Below are 14,532 nucleotides of genomic sequence, written 5' to 3' on the forward strand. Positions count from 1 at the left end.
CTGCCCCCCTGAGAAATATTTACCAATCCCTCTTCCTTCCCGGGTTCTTAATGCACATTACTACTCTTAGGGGGCCAATTACCGCGGTTGTAGGGATCCTTTTTCCCTTCTCTTTGTTTTATTGTCCCCTTTTGTCCACCATAACCTGCGTCTGTCGGTCACCCCAGGGGGAACAGAGTGAGGCTGCCAACGGGGCAGGGCGCGCCTTCCCCACTCTGACTCTCCTAAAGCACCGGCAGCGAGGTGTTAGTAAGCATCCTCTGCTACCAAAATTGTGAAAAACGCCAATCACTTGCTTTTAAAATTTTCAAAGTTTAATGGTAATAAAATGGTTATAAAATATAGTAATAATATTAGAGTAATAACAATTGCGACAAATCCAATTCGGACAATATGAGACCACAAATACAAAGAGTTATGGATGTCCAGGTACCTTTTTCTGGGCAGCACGAGCCTGGAAAAGGACACCCAAAGGACACCCGTTAACACAGGATTAACCCTTACAAACAATTGCCTGTTGCATATTCATAGACTTCATACATGATGCATAAATTCCATTCAAACACAGGATTCTGTCTGGTCATCCTCAATTTCTTCCTCTGAATCCTAACAGCACCTTCGAGGTGGGGAAAAGTTCATTTCTTCTGATAAGAGAGCAATAAATTCTTTTTCGCTGAAAGATTTAGGTGCCCTGTGGCTGCTGTCTCGCTGCAAGTAATTTCTTTTAAAAAAGTCTCATACCAAGCATAGTTTCTATTCTAACATTTTTTTAATAACCTAAAACTATATTTAACCCACTACTTCAGAGAATTAATACAGCGTTACTTTCTAACACAAGACATATAATATTCATTTTAATAATTGTGAAAACCCAATCACAAAAAATGCACTTTTCACAAATATTTTCCCACTTATTTCCAGTCTCTCCCAGTATGGTCCCAGCTGCCACCAGCATGGTTCCAGTTGCTTCCTCAATCAACTCAGTGAGTCCCAGTATGATGCCATTTGCTCCCAGTTGCTCCCAGTCAGGCCCAGTATGGGGGATGATGTGCAGGGTGTGCTCACTGTGACACTCAGTTCCTCCCAGTATTAGTCCAGTCACTCCCAGTATGATCCAAATTTGGCCCCAGTGTGCTCCCAGTCTCTCCCAGAATAAACCAGTTGTGTTCCACATGGTTCCAGCTGCTCTCTTTCACCCTCATTTTCCTTCTAGTCAGTCCCAGTATATCCCAGCGTACCCCAGTTCCCTCCACCATCTTTCCAGTTCCTTCTAGTATGATCCCATTTGCTCCCAAGCACTCCCAGTCAGCCTCAGTGTAGTGGCACTCACTGCCAGTATGATCCTAGCCATCCTCAGCACCATCCCAGTTCATCCCAGTATATCCCATTTACCCCTAACATGGTCTCAGTTGCCCCCCCCAGGCTCCTACTCACTCCCAGTGTGATCTCAGCATGATCCCAGTATGATGGCAGCATGGAGTCATACAAACTCAGTACAATCCCAGTATGATGCCAATAGGATGTCAATAGAAAGCCAGTAAAGTCCCAGTCACTCCCAGTATGATCCCAGTATGATCCCAGTGTCCATCAGTGCGATCACAGTCTGCCCTGGCATGGCAATATGATCCCAGAATAATGTCAATACAAACCCAGTACAGTCCCAGTTACTCCCAGTACAATCCCAGTATGATATCTGTACAAGCCCAGTACAGTCCCAGTCACTCCCAGTACGATCCCTGTCCAGCCCAGTCCCTGGCAGTGCTGCCACTGCTGGGATCCCTCAGCCCTGTGTGCGTTCCCCCCTGGCGGATGTGCCAGGAGGAGCCCCAAGGGCTGGCAGTAGCCAGGCAGGGTCCCCAGCAAGGCCCAGTTTGGATGTGCAGCCCCCAGTTTGCCCAGTTTGCCTCTCCTTTGGCCCGGGCCGGGTTCTCCCCGCTCGCTGTGGCTGGGAGCAGCCGAGAGCCCCGCGCTGCCCATCCCGACCTGTCCCGGCTCCATCCCCGCTCCTGCCGCGGGCTGCGAGGGCTGCGGGAACGGGCACCGAGGGTGTGGCTGCTGCTGGGGGAGGAGGAGGAGGGAGGGAAGGGCAGGGATGAAGGGGGAGGAGGAGGTGGGGTTAGAGGGGAGGAGCAGGGGGAGAGATGGAAGAGAAGGGATGAAGGCGGAGAGAGAGCAGTGGTGGAAGAGGTGAAGGAGGTGGCCTTAGGGAGGAGGAGGAGTGCAGGGGATGGAAGGGGAGGAGCGGGAGGGAGAGGAAGAGGAGGGACAGAGGCAGATGGAGGCTGAGCTGAGGGAACCACGCGGTCGATCCCTGCCTGAATTCGCAGCCCCCACCTGTGGGATCATTGCCCCCCCCCCCCCCCCCCATTGAGCCGGTGAGCGAGGAGGGGGAGCTCGGCCCAGATATCACGTGTGGTCCCTGCGTTGGGCTTTTGGGGGATGTTGGAGAATGAAGAAGTCCAAGGCTGAGCGGAAAAGGCCCCTTGGGGGGATATCGGGGCGGTGGTGTTGGCGGCTGCCGGCAGAGGCAGCCTGGAGGAGCAGAGCCCTGTGTCCCCCAGGAGCCCAAAGTGGGGAGCCCAGAGAGGGGGGAGCGCCGCCATTGGCGGGAGCCTCAAGAGCCTGGAGAGGGGCAGGGGGGACTCCTTGGAGCCGCTGCAGCCCAGAGCAGAGAATGAGGGGAGAAGGGAGCCCGGGAGCCCAAACAGCCCCTGGATCCCAAAATGGGGAGAGCGAAGCAGGGGGAGCTTTTGGCATTGCTGGGACTGCCAGCAGCCTGGGCAGGGCGGGCACTGAGGAGAAGGGAGACCCCCAATCCAAGCGTGACCCCAAGCCGCTGGACTGGGGGAACCCTCGAACACCAGAGGGGAGGGACCAGGGATGGGGAACCCCTGGGAGGCTTTTTCAGGGCTGAATCTTGTGTTTGGGAGGTGTTTCTGGAGCCCAGATGGCCAGTGACTTGTAGAGATGGACTTGGGCAGAGGCACCTTCAAACTCAACGTGATCATTCCTTGTTTTCCCCAAACCAGGATTTCCCATTGCCAACTCCTGGGAGGCTGCGAGGAGGAGGAAGATGCCCCAGGACAATGAGGCAGGTGAGGAGGAAGTCAGTGTGTCTGGAATGCTTAAAATCAGAGGGTTTTGGGAAAGCTGCAAAAGACAAGCCTCAGAGACAGTAGAACTGATTTGAGCTTTGCAGCAGCCAATAGATTGGTCAGCAGAAAAATTATATAAGAAGTAGAAAGTAAGGAGAAATAGAACAATGGTCTGTGCATTAACACTTATCTAGAATAAATCCCTAACCTGCGGAAAAGTGTATCTAGCAAGATATTAGGAAGTTCCAAGCTTAATAGTGGAGCTCTGTGCATTGTGTTTTAAGGCTTACAAGCAGGTATTATACTTGAAATAAGCAAGCATTGTTTTAACTGTCAATGTGCTTATAGTGCTTGGATAGAACTACTGTCAATATGCTTTTGCTTTGTGTGATTTGTCAAAAACCTTTTAAAGTAAGTTTTAACATGAAGTCCTTTGTCTGCTACCTGTGAAGTGAGCTACAGGCATCTTCCCATTGTCATAACCAAGTAATGAGACAGATGGTTGGAAAATCACACAGCTCAGGACGCATTCCCAGCAGTCCAGTCCTGTTGGTGATTTGTGCACAGCCCCGAGCTGGCGATGAGTGCCCCTTTCCCCTCTGTGCTGCTCCATCTCCCAGCCCAGCACGGCCCCGGCTGCAGCTCAGCCCTGGGGGGATCTCCTTGCCCTTGCCTGTGGCACGGAGGCAAATCCCATCCTGTCCTTGTCCTTCCTCCCCCAGAGCAGGAGCTGAGCATGGAGAGCAGGGAGGACAAATGCCCATGGCAGAACCTGGTGGCAGAGGCCATTTTGAGCGGCTCCACGGCGCAGGAAGCCAACGGGGAGGAAAAGCCCCGGAGATGCCGCACGAGGAGGGGCTGCAAACGCAGCCGGCGGGGATCTGAGGGGGAAAGAGCCAGCCTGGGCCGGGAAGGCGGCCGGAGACGGAGCCAGAGCTCGGAGCTGGTGCTCCATGAGCAGCTCCATGATGGGGAGAAGCCCCACACGTGCGTGGAGTGTGGGAAGAGCTTCAGGTGGAACTCTGACCTGATTGTGCACCAGAGGATCCACACTGGGGAACGGCCCTACGAGTGTGGGGAGTGCGGGAAGAGCTTCAGCCAGAGCTCCAACCTGATTGTGCACCAGAGGATCCACACTGGGGAGAGGCCGTACAAGTGCTCCGAGTGTGGGATGTGCTTCAGAGAGAGCTCTAGCCTGATCACGCACCAGAGGACCCACACTGGGGAGAGGCCCTATGAGTGTTCCAAGTGTGGGAAGGGGTTTCAGACCAGCTCCAATCTCCTCCGGCACTATCGGATTCACACGGAGGAGAGGCCTTTCCAATGCCCCGACTGTGGGAAGGGATTCAAGCACAACTCCCACCTCATTACCCACCGGCGCATCCACACTGGGGAGAGACCCTACGAGTGTGATAAATGCAGGAAGAGGTTTCCGACCAGCTCCAGTCTCCTTGAGCACTATCATATTCACACAGAGGAGAGGCCCTTCCGCTGCCCTGACTGTGGGAAGGGATTCAAGCGCAACTCCATCCTCGTCACCCACCGGCGCATCCACACTGGGGAGAGGCCCTACGAGTGTCCCCAGTGTGGGAAGAGCTTCTGCAGCAGCTCTCACTTGACCCAACACCAACGGAGGCACCACTAAGGGAAGCCCTGCGAGTGCCCCGAGTGCGGGCAGAGCTTCGTGCGCTGCTCCAGCTCCATCCCCCACTGGAGGAGGCACTTTGGGCACAGCCCTGGTCACTCACATTCCCTGTGATCCATGTTGGAAACACACCTGGCTGCTTCGCCTTTTTGTTTGGCCTTAATTTTCCTCTACTTCACCTTCATCCTTTAAAAACACCCAAAACTGGGTTAAATCAAGGAAATTGATTGAATATATCTGAGTTCCATAATTTCTCAGTTGTTTTAGAGGGAACTTAGGATTTGGGGACAGGTTCTGTGTGGAGTGCTGCTGTTGCTATGAGGCAGGAATTTAATGTCACCCTTCTTGTGTTGCTAAGAACTCCTCCCCTGACCCCAACCCCAACTCCACCCTTGGGATACCCTATAAAAACTCCACTTCCTATGCCCTGTCTTAGGGGGGTAAGAAATGGATTCCCAAAGGATCAGCCCTATTCCTACTGGATTCCAAAGGATCACCGTCATTTTTCACTGGATTCCTAGAGGATCAAGCTTTTCCCACTGGATTCCCAGGGGATCAGCCCTTTTCCCACTGGATTCCAAGGGATCAACCTTTTTCACTGGATTCCAAGAGGATTCTGACTCTGTCACTGTTGTTTTTTTGTTTGTACTAGTGCGTTTGTATTTTTAGTTTTTCCTAAGAAAGAACTGTTATTTCTACTCCCATATCTTTTCCTGAGAGCCCTTTAATTTCAAATTATTTTTATTATTATTATTAATATTAGTAGTAGTAGTAGTAGTAGTAATCAAAGGATGGGCCATATAAAATATTTCATGAAATATGTAAATGAGTTTATTGTTATGCATGAGGGTCTATGAATCTGCAACAGGCTGATGTAATCAAGCCAGAATAATTGAGGGGTGTCCCCGAAAATAACTGGCGCGTCTTGGTGGCCATAACAACCTTTGCTCGATGGTCCTTGTCTCCCATGACATCAGCCTGTTGCATATTCATAGACTCTTTGCATATCCATAAATGCATTTACATATCCTTGGAACAAAATTGGCTTCCTCCTGTTTGGGGTCCCACCCCCATCCCAGCTCAATTTGGGGTGTCCCATCCCTCTCCCAGCTCAGTTCTGGGATCCCATTCCCCTCCCAGCTTAATTTTGGTGTCCCATTCCCCTCCCACCTCAATTTGGGGGTCCCATCCCCTCCCAGCTCAATTTTGGGGTCCCAACCCTCTTTTCCCCACTCTCCCTCCCCTTTCCGATCGTTCCCCCAATCCCCTCCCCCGTGTTTGGTTTTGGGGGCTCCAGGCCCCTCCTGCTCCGTTTTGGGGTCCCGACCCCGTTTTGGATTAATTTGGGGTCCCCAGCCCATCCCCAGGGTCACCTTCCCCCCTCCCCCACCAAATGCGCTCCTGGCAACTGATGAGTCATCAGCAAGACACGCTCTGATTGGCTGGAAATTACCCCGCCAGATCTCTGAGTATTTACCGCAGTGAGAGGCCTTGGTCTGTGCCCGGCAAGTGATGAGTCAGAGTCGAGCCGGGCGCTGATTGGCTGAAAATCGCTGGGCGGGGCTCGTGCTCTGAGTTTGAGCCCAGCAGTTGGAACGTCGTCAGTGCCGCGCGTTCTGATTGGTCGGGATCTGTTTTGGGGTGGGGACGTGAGGAACTGGGGATTCTTGGGGTTTATTTGTGTTTATTTAGGGTTTGTTTGGGGTTATTGATGGACTATTTGGGGTTTATCTTGGGTTTTACTGGGTTTATTTCTTGTTTATTTGGGGTTATTTGGAATTATTTATTTGGAAGTATTAGTGTTTGTTTGGGCTTATTTGGGTTTATGTGGGTTTATTTGGAAGTATTTGGGGTTCTTGGGGTTAATGTTGGTGTATATGGGGGTTTTTTCGGTGTGCTTGATATCATTAGGGGTTTTTTGGCTTTAACTTGGTGGAGGGGTTTTTTTCGTTTTTTGGGGTTATTTGGGGGATTTCTAGGTATTGTTTGGGGTTCTTTGTGGTTATTGGGGGTTTTTTCCAAGTGTTTTGGGGTTATTTGAGTTATTTGGGGTCACGTAGGGTCAAAAGCTCCAGGAATGTTTCTCCTGCAAAAATCGGGAATTTTTCCTTAAAAATCTGAGAGTTTCCCCCCAAAAGTCCGGGAATGTTCCCTTAAAAATCCCGGACTTTTCTCAACCAGTAGTTGCGCGCCCTGCTCCAAACCATCCAATCACCGCGGGTCTCCCCTCGGGAACACCAGGCTCTCTGTGCACCGATCCACCCAATCACTGCATGCCTCCCCTCAGACACGCCCGCCTCTCACACCGAACAATCCAATCACCGCGTTTCTCCTCTCAGCTACTCTCGCCTCTCTCGTCCTGAACCGACCAATCACCGGGCGTCTTCCCTCAGCAGCTCCCGTCTTCTTTGCCTTTATCCAACCAATCACCGTGCGCCTCCCCTCGGCAAACCCGCCTCCCCCGCCCATCTCCTGTCAATCACCGCACCCTCTACGAAACCAACCAATCACTGGCCAACTCCCCATAGCAACTCCCGCCCTCCCCACGCGTACCAGCCAATCAGAACCGAGCCCGAAGCAGCGCCCCCTGACCCCGGGGCCGGGCATGGAGCGGGCGCCCCCTCCCTCCGCCCCGCCCCCCGGGACCCCCTCAGGGACCCCCGGGAGCCGCCCCGGGCTTGGGCGGGTCCTGCGGGAGGCGCTGGAGAGAGCGGGGGAGGCGCTGGGAGAGGACGGGGGGCTCCGGGAGCTGCTGAGGAGGCGCAGGGACAGGTGAGGGGTCCTGGAGGGGTCGTGAGGGGAATTTGGGGAGGGGTCTTGAGGAGATTTGGAGAGGGTCTGGGGGGAACTTAAGGGGGTTTTAGCGGGGTCTGGGGGTGTTGGGGATGCTTTGGGGAGGAATTTGGGGAGGGGTCCTCGGGGGGTGTCACAATCCGTCCTCATGGACGGGTTTCGTGATGGTTCGTGGATTTGATCTCAGGGTGCAAAAAGAACCGACACGGTACAAGGGGGTTTGCAATGATAATCGAAACAAATGCACCTTTATTGAATGACCACAGCAAAATGCAATAAAGGGATTAAGGGAGAGAAAAGATAAAGGAAGAGAGAGGGAATAGGGCTGCCAAACGTAGAGACAAACTCCTTTGGTCCAGTCCAGTTGAGGATCCGCCTGTTGCATCGGGGAGATCTCGAAGTCTCTTGCTAACTCAGAGGTTTTTATTATGATAACTCTATTGGAAATTACGAGGGGGGGGAAACAGATACAATAAGGAACAGATGTAACAGGTAGTCCATGCTCTCAGCAGTGAGCGAGAGCCATTGTCTTCTTGGTCCAGCGGTCACAACCTGCAGGCAAACATCTCGCTTCGGTCAGCTTGCCTCCCCCACACACCTGCCCCGGGCTGGGGGTTTCAGTCCCAGTCCTTGGAAGGAGCAGAGGGGCCTTTTCACATGGGGGTTCCATGTCTCAGTCCTTGATGGAGAGGCTCCTTACATCTCAGTCTGTCTGTCCCGGTGGTTGTAAAACAGGTGAGGGTCTTCTGTGGGGGGACCACCTGAAACTGAGGAGAAGTCCAGCCAGGCCGAGAGGTGGGACAGCTCCCAAGGCTGTTGTTGCAAAAAGGGCGTGGTGCCCCTTCTTCTTCTCATTGGGTTCAGTGTAGCACACAGCAAACAACAGCTGTGAGAACAATGGCTTAGCAACGCTCTCAGATCTAGGGCGTTGTTGGCATGTGACTTTCTCCTTTGGAGCTAGAGATTTAAGACAGGGGTGGTCTTTTCTTAGTGGTCCCCAAATGATGATCCTGAGGCAGACGAGGGAAAATTCGGGACCGACTCTTACATCAATATAAAATTATTTTTTAAATCATATAAATTTAAGTTGTATGGTGTTTTCATAAATTGAAATAACATTTTATTAAAATTAAAAAGTATTAGTTATTTTAAATTAATTAGATATTCTTAACAAGGGTTGAGCTCTCCCTCCCTGCTCAGTGCAGGATGTAGGGAGGAGGCAATGCTGACGGGGCTGGGGGGGCTGCAGCTCTGGGGGCGTGGAAAAACGGCGAGGTTCTGGTGCTGCTGCTCTTCTTCCTCCTCTTCTTCTTCTTTCCAGTTTCTCCTTCCCCCACCTGCTCCTCATTTCTTATCCTGCCTCCTTCTCCTCCTCTCTCTGGCCTTTCTCCTGATCCTTCCTCTTCCTCTTCTTCCTCTTTCTCTTCCTCTTCCTCTTCCTCCTCCTCCTCCTCCTCTTCCCGCTCCCCCCGGGCCCAGCCCCCACCCTTTGTCCCCCTCCCTCTTTCCAGATCCCTCCCCATCGCCCCCCCCCAAACCACTCCCCATCGCCCCCCAATAAACGGCTCCGGGCTCAACTGGGAAGCTTTATTGGGAGCACTGGGAGCAGGCACTGGGCGGGGGCAGAGCGCCAGCGGGGCTGGGGGGGACACGGGACCCCCCCCAAAGTCAGCGGAGCGGGGACGGAGCGGGGGGTCCCGGCCGGGCCCGAGCCCACGGGGAGGGGCTGCGGCCGCCGCCGGCTCAGGAGCTCTGTGGGCAGAGAAAAGGGGGTGACACCGGGCTGGGGGCCCCGGCGGGAGCGCACACGCTCCGCCACGGCGGGGACGCCACCCCCGGCACCCGCCCTGACCTTCTTGCGCAGGGAGAAGCCGAGCCCCAGCGCCAGGAAGACCAAGCCCAAGACGAAGCCCCCGATGCCCGTCAGCATCTTGCTGCGGGCGGCGTCCGGCGGCATCTCTGGGGGGTCCGCAGGGCTCAGCACCCCCAAAACCTCTCACCGACACCCCGAGCCCCTCCCAGCGCCCTCCCTGTGGCCCCCGGCCCAGCCAGGGCCCCCTGAAACCTCCCCCCGATCCCTTTTTGTCCTGGCCAGGAGCCACCAAAGCCCCTCCCGTCCCTCTCAGCATCCCACAGCCCCCTCCCAGGTGCCCCCAGCGCCCCAGGACCCCCAAAGCCTCTCGCAGTCCCTTGGCAGCCCCAGCAGGACTCAGCCAGAGCCCTCCCAGGCTGTGCCCAGCACAACCGAGCTCATGGCGAGCCCCGCTTTGCCATCGCCGATCTCCTTCCAGCCCCTCGGGGCTCACTGCGATCCCTCCCAGGCACACCCAGCACCCCCAAACTCCCTCCCAGTGCCCACCAGGACCCCCAAACTCCCTCCCAGTGTCCACCAGGACCCGCTCAACCCCATCCCACCCTCCCCAGCATCCCCCAAACCCCTTCCCAGCCCTTGCCCAGCCCCCAGCCCCTCTCCCAGTTGCAGCCCGCCTCTCTCCAGCTCCCTCCCAGTGGCTCCCAGCACAGCCCAGCGGCTCTGCCAGCGCCCCCAGGGGCTCCCCCGTACCCCAGTGCCGCCTCAGGGGCTGCTCCAGGCTGACGTGCTCCACCTGGCAGCTGTAGCTGAGCCCGCGCCGGGGGGGCGTTTCCAGCAGCACCAGCAGCTGGTGGGTCCAGTCCCCGTTGGGGACCACGTCGGTGGCCACCACGTGCTCCGAGAGCTCCTGCTGGCCCTGGAACCACCTGACCTGGTTGGCAGCAGGGTAGAAATCCATGACGGAGCAGAGCAGGCGGCCGGGGCCGGGCTGGGAGCTCGAGTGGGCACCAGCGAGATGGACACGCTGGGGGACACTGGGAGAGAGAGCAAGAGAGAGGGGAGGGCTGGGGTGGGCTGGTGAGAGACTGGCATGGACTGGGAGTGATAAGGAATGGCCAGGGGAATGTGGTGGGAGGGACTGGGGATGGGCTGGGATGGATTGGGAATGTACTGGGACGGAGTGGGATGGACTGGGAGGGAATTGAATGGCACTGGGAGAGGTGGGAGGGGATGGAGAGTACTGGGAGAGAGGATGGAGGTCTGGGAGTGAACTGGGAATGAACTGAGAATAGACTGGGAATTGAGTTAGAGTGGGTGGACCGAACTGGGAAGGACTGGGAGGAACTGGAAATGGACGGAGAGGAACTGAGGTGGTTTTGAGAGAAATGGGAGGAGATGAGGGGCCCTGGAATTGGAGATTGTGCTGAGGGAATGAACTTGGAATGAACTGGGAATGGCCTCAGTAGGACTGGGAGGGACTGAGTAGGTACTGGGAGGGATTGGCAATGGACTGGGAGGGAGTTTGAAAGACTCTGGTGGCACTGGGAGGAACTGGGAATGACGTGCGCGGCACTGGGAGGCCGAGCCCAGCCCGGGGCAGTCGGCGCTGCGGGTCTGCCTGGCAACAGATGAGTCATCAGAGGTTCGTGCTTTGATTGGCTGAGAAGCGTCAGCTCCACGCTCGGCTGAGCTGGAGGCGCGGGGACGCACTGGGAGGAACTGGGATGGACTGGGCGAGCCACAAAGGTCAATGGGTGGATCAGGGGGTTCCGGAGATGTGTTCAAGGAGCGCTGAGGGCTCTGGGTCGATGTCCAGGGAGGTTTTGTGGTGTTCCGGGGTCATTGGCAGGGCAGGGCCCGAGGGGACACGCTCTGCCCCGAGCTCACCTCGGCGCCCCAGGAGGAACGGGGTGGCCACCTCGTAGTTGTTCCGGCAGTACCTGTCCACCTGAGCCCTTTTGTACTCCAGTTTAGCCGAGTCGCTGTTCCAGGACTTAGCCACCTTCTCCCCATAGGGGGTGAACCCTACGTAGTGCCCCACGTCGCTGTCGAACATCGCGAACTGCATCCGGTTGTAGATGAACCACTCCACGTACCGCATCTTCTCCGTGCCGTTAATGAAGTGACACTCCGATGTTATCTGCTCCTGAAACACCCCTGTGAGTGCAGAACATAGATCGGGGGGTGCCCTCCCAGCACACCCCAGCAGAAACCGCAGAGCTCCGGGGCCCACCCCGGATCCCCACTCCGCACCCCCTGTGCCCCACGGCCGCCATGGGACGCTCCTGCCCGCGCTGCCGCTTCCTCTTTGCCACCCTTCCCCCATTTCCCCTTCCACATCCTCTCCCCTCCCACCTCCGGCCGCTCCCAAATCACTTTTGGGGTCCCATTTCCCCATTTTCCCACAAATTCCCCAATCCCCAGCCCCCTCGGGGGGGTCACCCCTCCCCCGTTCCCCCCTTTCCCCCCTTCCCCACCCTCTCCCACTTCTCCCTCTCCTCCCCCCACACCTCAGCCCCTCCCGCTCTCCCTTTGGGGGGTCCCCTCCTCCTCCCCCTCCATTCCGGGCTCCCCCCTTCGCCCCCTTTTCCCCATTCTCCCCCCCGTCCCAGCGCCTCCCGCCCCCCGCTCACCCGAGACCTCCGCCCCCGCAGCCGGAGGGGCTCCCAGCACCACCAGTGCCACCAGCAGGGCCCCAGCTGCCGCCCCTCGCCCCATGGCCGGGGCCGGGCAGGGAGCAGCAGCCCCAAAGCAGCCGCGCTGCGCTGGGAGCGCCAGTCCGGAGCAGGGCGGGCTCGGCAGCGCCGCGCGCTCTCATTGGCTGCCGCCGCTTCTGGGCAGCGACCGGCCACGGGCTCTGCCCGACAACCGATGAGGCAATCCAACGCCCCGAGCTCTCATTGGCTAAGCCGCCTCCTGCCTGCGCTGCCATTGGCTGAGACCTTTCCGGGACGCTGCAGCCCCGGGCTGGGGGTTTTTTGGGCAGGGGGAACCTTGGGGCGCTGGGCAGGTGGGGGCGGGGATGGAGAGGCGCGGGCTGTGGTGGGCCAGCCAATCAGAGCCGCTCATTTCACAATTAACCCCTCTTTTTGGGTTACTGAGCTAGTTTAGGATTTTCTGTTCGGATCCATTGGTCCCGCTGTCCTGGTTTGAAAAGGAAGTGCGTTTTTTGGGATCAAACCAATGTGTGGTTTTATCAAACTAATAGGTCAAACCAATAGGTCCTCAGATTTGAATTTTGCACCTGGTGTGGCCACTGCGGACATGGATATGCCTCTGAGCACACAGGGGGTTAAAAGCATAGAACTCCCAGGGGAAGCTCTCTTGGTTCCGGTGGGTGAAAGGTTCAGAGCTGCCCTGCCCGGCTGCGGGCTGGGTGTGGGAGGGGAAGCCATGCGGCCGGGTGAGGGGAGCTGGGCCTTGGACAGAGAAGGGAGGTGAATGCCCCTGCAGGATGGAAGGGTGGTTTAGCAGTGCCAAGTATCTCCTTCAATCTGCCATCAGGGACCTGGGCAGGTGAGTTTTGTTTCCAGGGAAATGGGCTGGCATTGCTGTTCAGGGGCCTGTGTCCCAGAGTGGCCAGCTGGCTGCTGAAATTCCGCATTGCACAGGATGCCTCCCAGATTAAAACTGGCAGGGTTGGTTTGACAGTGCCAAGTGGCTCCTACAATCTTCCATCGGGAACCTGGCCGGGTGAGTTTTGTGTGCAAGGAACAATTGTGGCGATGGTGTTTGGATTCCTGTGGTGCTGAGTGCCCGGCCGTCTGCTGGGGTTTTGAAATCCAGGTTGCCCCTGCCCCGTCCCTCACTTCCCCCACTGCCCACCGGTGACTCCCTGCAGCAGCACGTGGGATCCTGAACGCGCCTCTGGGAGACACACAGACATTGCTGAGGGGCAAAGATGGGGGGGCTGGACAGCTGGAGAGCTGACCCTGAGGGTTGGGGTGCACAGGACACGGGGTACCAGGCAGGGTTAGGGCACAGGTGCCACCCTCATGGTGGGACAGCCCCAGAGCGCTCCCAGCAGCTGCAGGCAGTTACCCCGATTGGAAGGTAGAGATGAGGTTTGGAGGCCACAGAGTTACAGGTAGGAGTTGAACAGACGTTTAGGGGTTTCATTAGGTTTTTTTTCAGGGATTTTTAAGGATATTTTAGGGGTTTTTTTTGCAAGAGTTTTTTAGGAATTCTCTGGGAATGTTTAAGAACCTTTAGGGCTTTTTCAGGGCTTTTAAAAAACATTTTAGGGTGTTGTAAGGGATGTCTTACCACTAATTGGAATTGTTAGGGGTGTTTTCAGATATTTTGGGGGCTTTTTAAGGACTACTTAAAAGGTTTTAGGGCTTTTTGAAGGGTATTGAGGGTATATGGAGAACTTTTTTTACGACTAGGTTATTTCTAGGGTTTTTGGGGGAATTTTATAGGCTTTTTTAGGGTCTTACAGGGCATTTTCAAGATTTTAGGGGTATTCTCAGAGCTCTTTAAAAAATCTCTAAGTAGTCCCAAAAGGTTCTTTGGAGATTTTTAGAGGTGTTTTAGGGGCTTCTTAAAAGTAGGGTGTTTTTAGTGTATTCTGAGGCTATTTTTTGTTTTTGTGGGGTGTTTAGGACACTTTGAAAACTATGCCTTTTTTAGGGAATTGAGAGGGTTTTTTAGGGTCCTTTCAGGGCATGACAGAGGCTGAGGGGCAGCTTGAGGGGTACTGTGGGGGCTGGAGGGTGGCAGAGGCTGGGAGCTGAGGGAGGAGCAGGGAGAGGGGACAGTGGGTGACACACAGAGATGCTGAGGGTGGCAGGGGCAGCTGGAGGGTGACACTGAGAAGCTGGGGGCTGAGGGGCAAAGGAGAGGGATTAATGGTGACACACAGGAGCTGAGGGGCAGCTGAGAGGGGCCTTGAGGGGCATAGGGGGGGCTTGAGGGTGACAGACAGAGCCTGAGGGGTTGAGGGAGGGCTTGAGGGGTCAAGGGAGAAGGCTTGAGGGCTGCACAGTGCACTGGAGATCAGGGCTACAGGGAACAGCTTAGGAGGCAAGTTAGGGTACAGGTGCACCAGCCCTCAGCCCAGCCCTCACCTCAGCCTAAGCAGCCCTCCTAACAATAGCACAGCCTTTTCCCCCAACAGCAGCACAACACAGCAACCCTGACAGGGAGACCAGAGCGGAACCCTCCCGGTGGGACAGGACAGCAAC

At 55.8% G+C, this 14,532-nt stretch overlaps 1 pseudogene; it reads right to left on the reverse strand.

Annotated features, from left to right (window-relative positions):
* Positions 1-9,244: 9,244 nt before the first annotated feature.
* LOC128948360 (class II histocompatibility antigen, B-L beta chain-like) lies at positions 9,245-12,064 on the reverse strand (annotated as a pseudogene).
* Between the last annotated feature and the right edge of the window lie 2,468 nt (positions 12,065-14,532).

The sequence above is a fragment of the Melozone crissalis genome, unplaced genomic scaffold (genome assembly GCF_028551555.1).
Source record: "Melozone crissalis strain CALT ecotype California unplaced genomic scaffold, PUWL_Pcris_2 ptg000124l_1, whole genome shotgun sequence".
Lineage (NCBI taxonomy): Eukaryota > Metazoa > Chordata > Aves > Passeriformes > Passerellidae > Melozone > Melozone crissalis.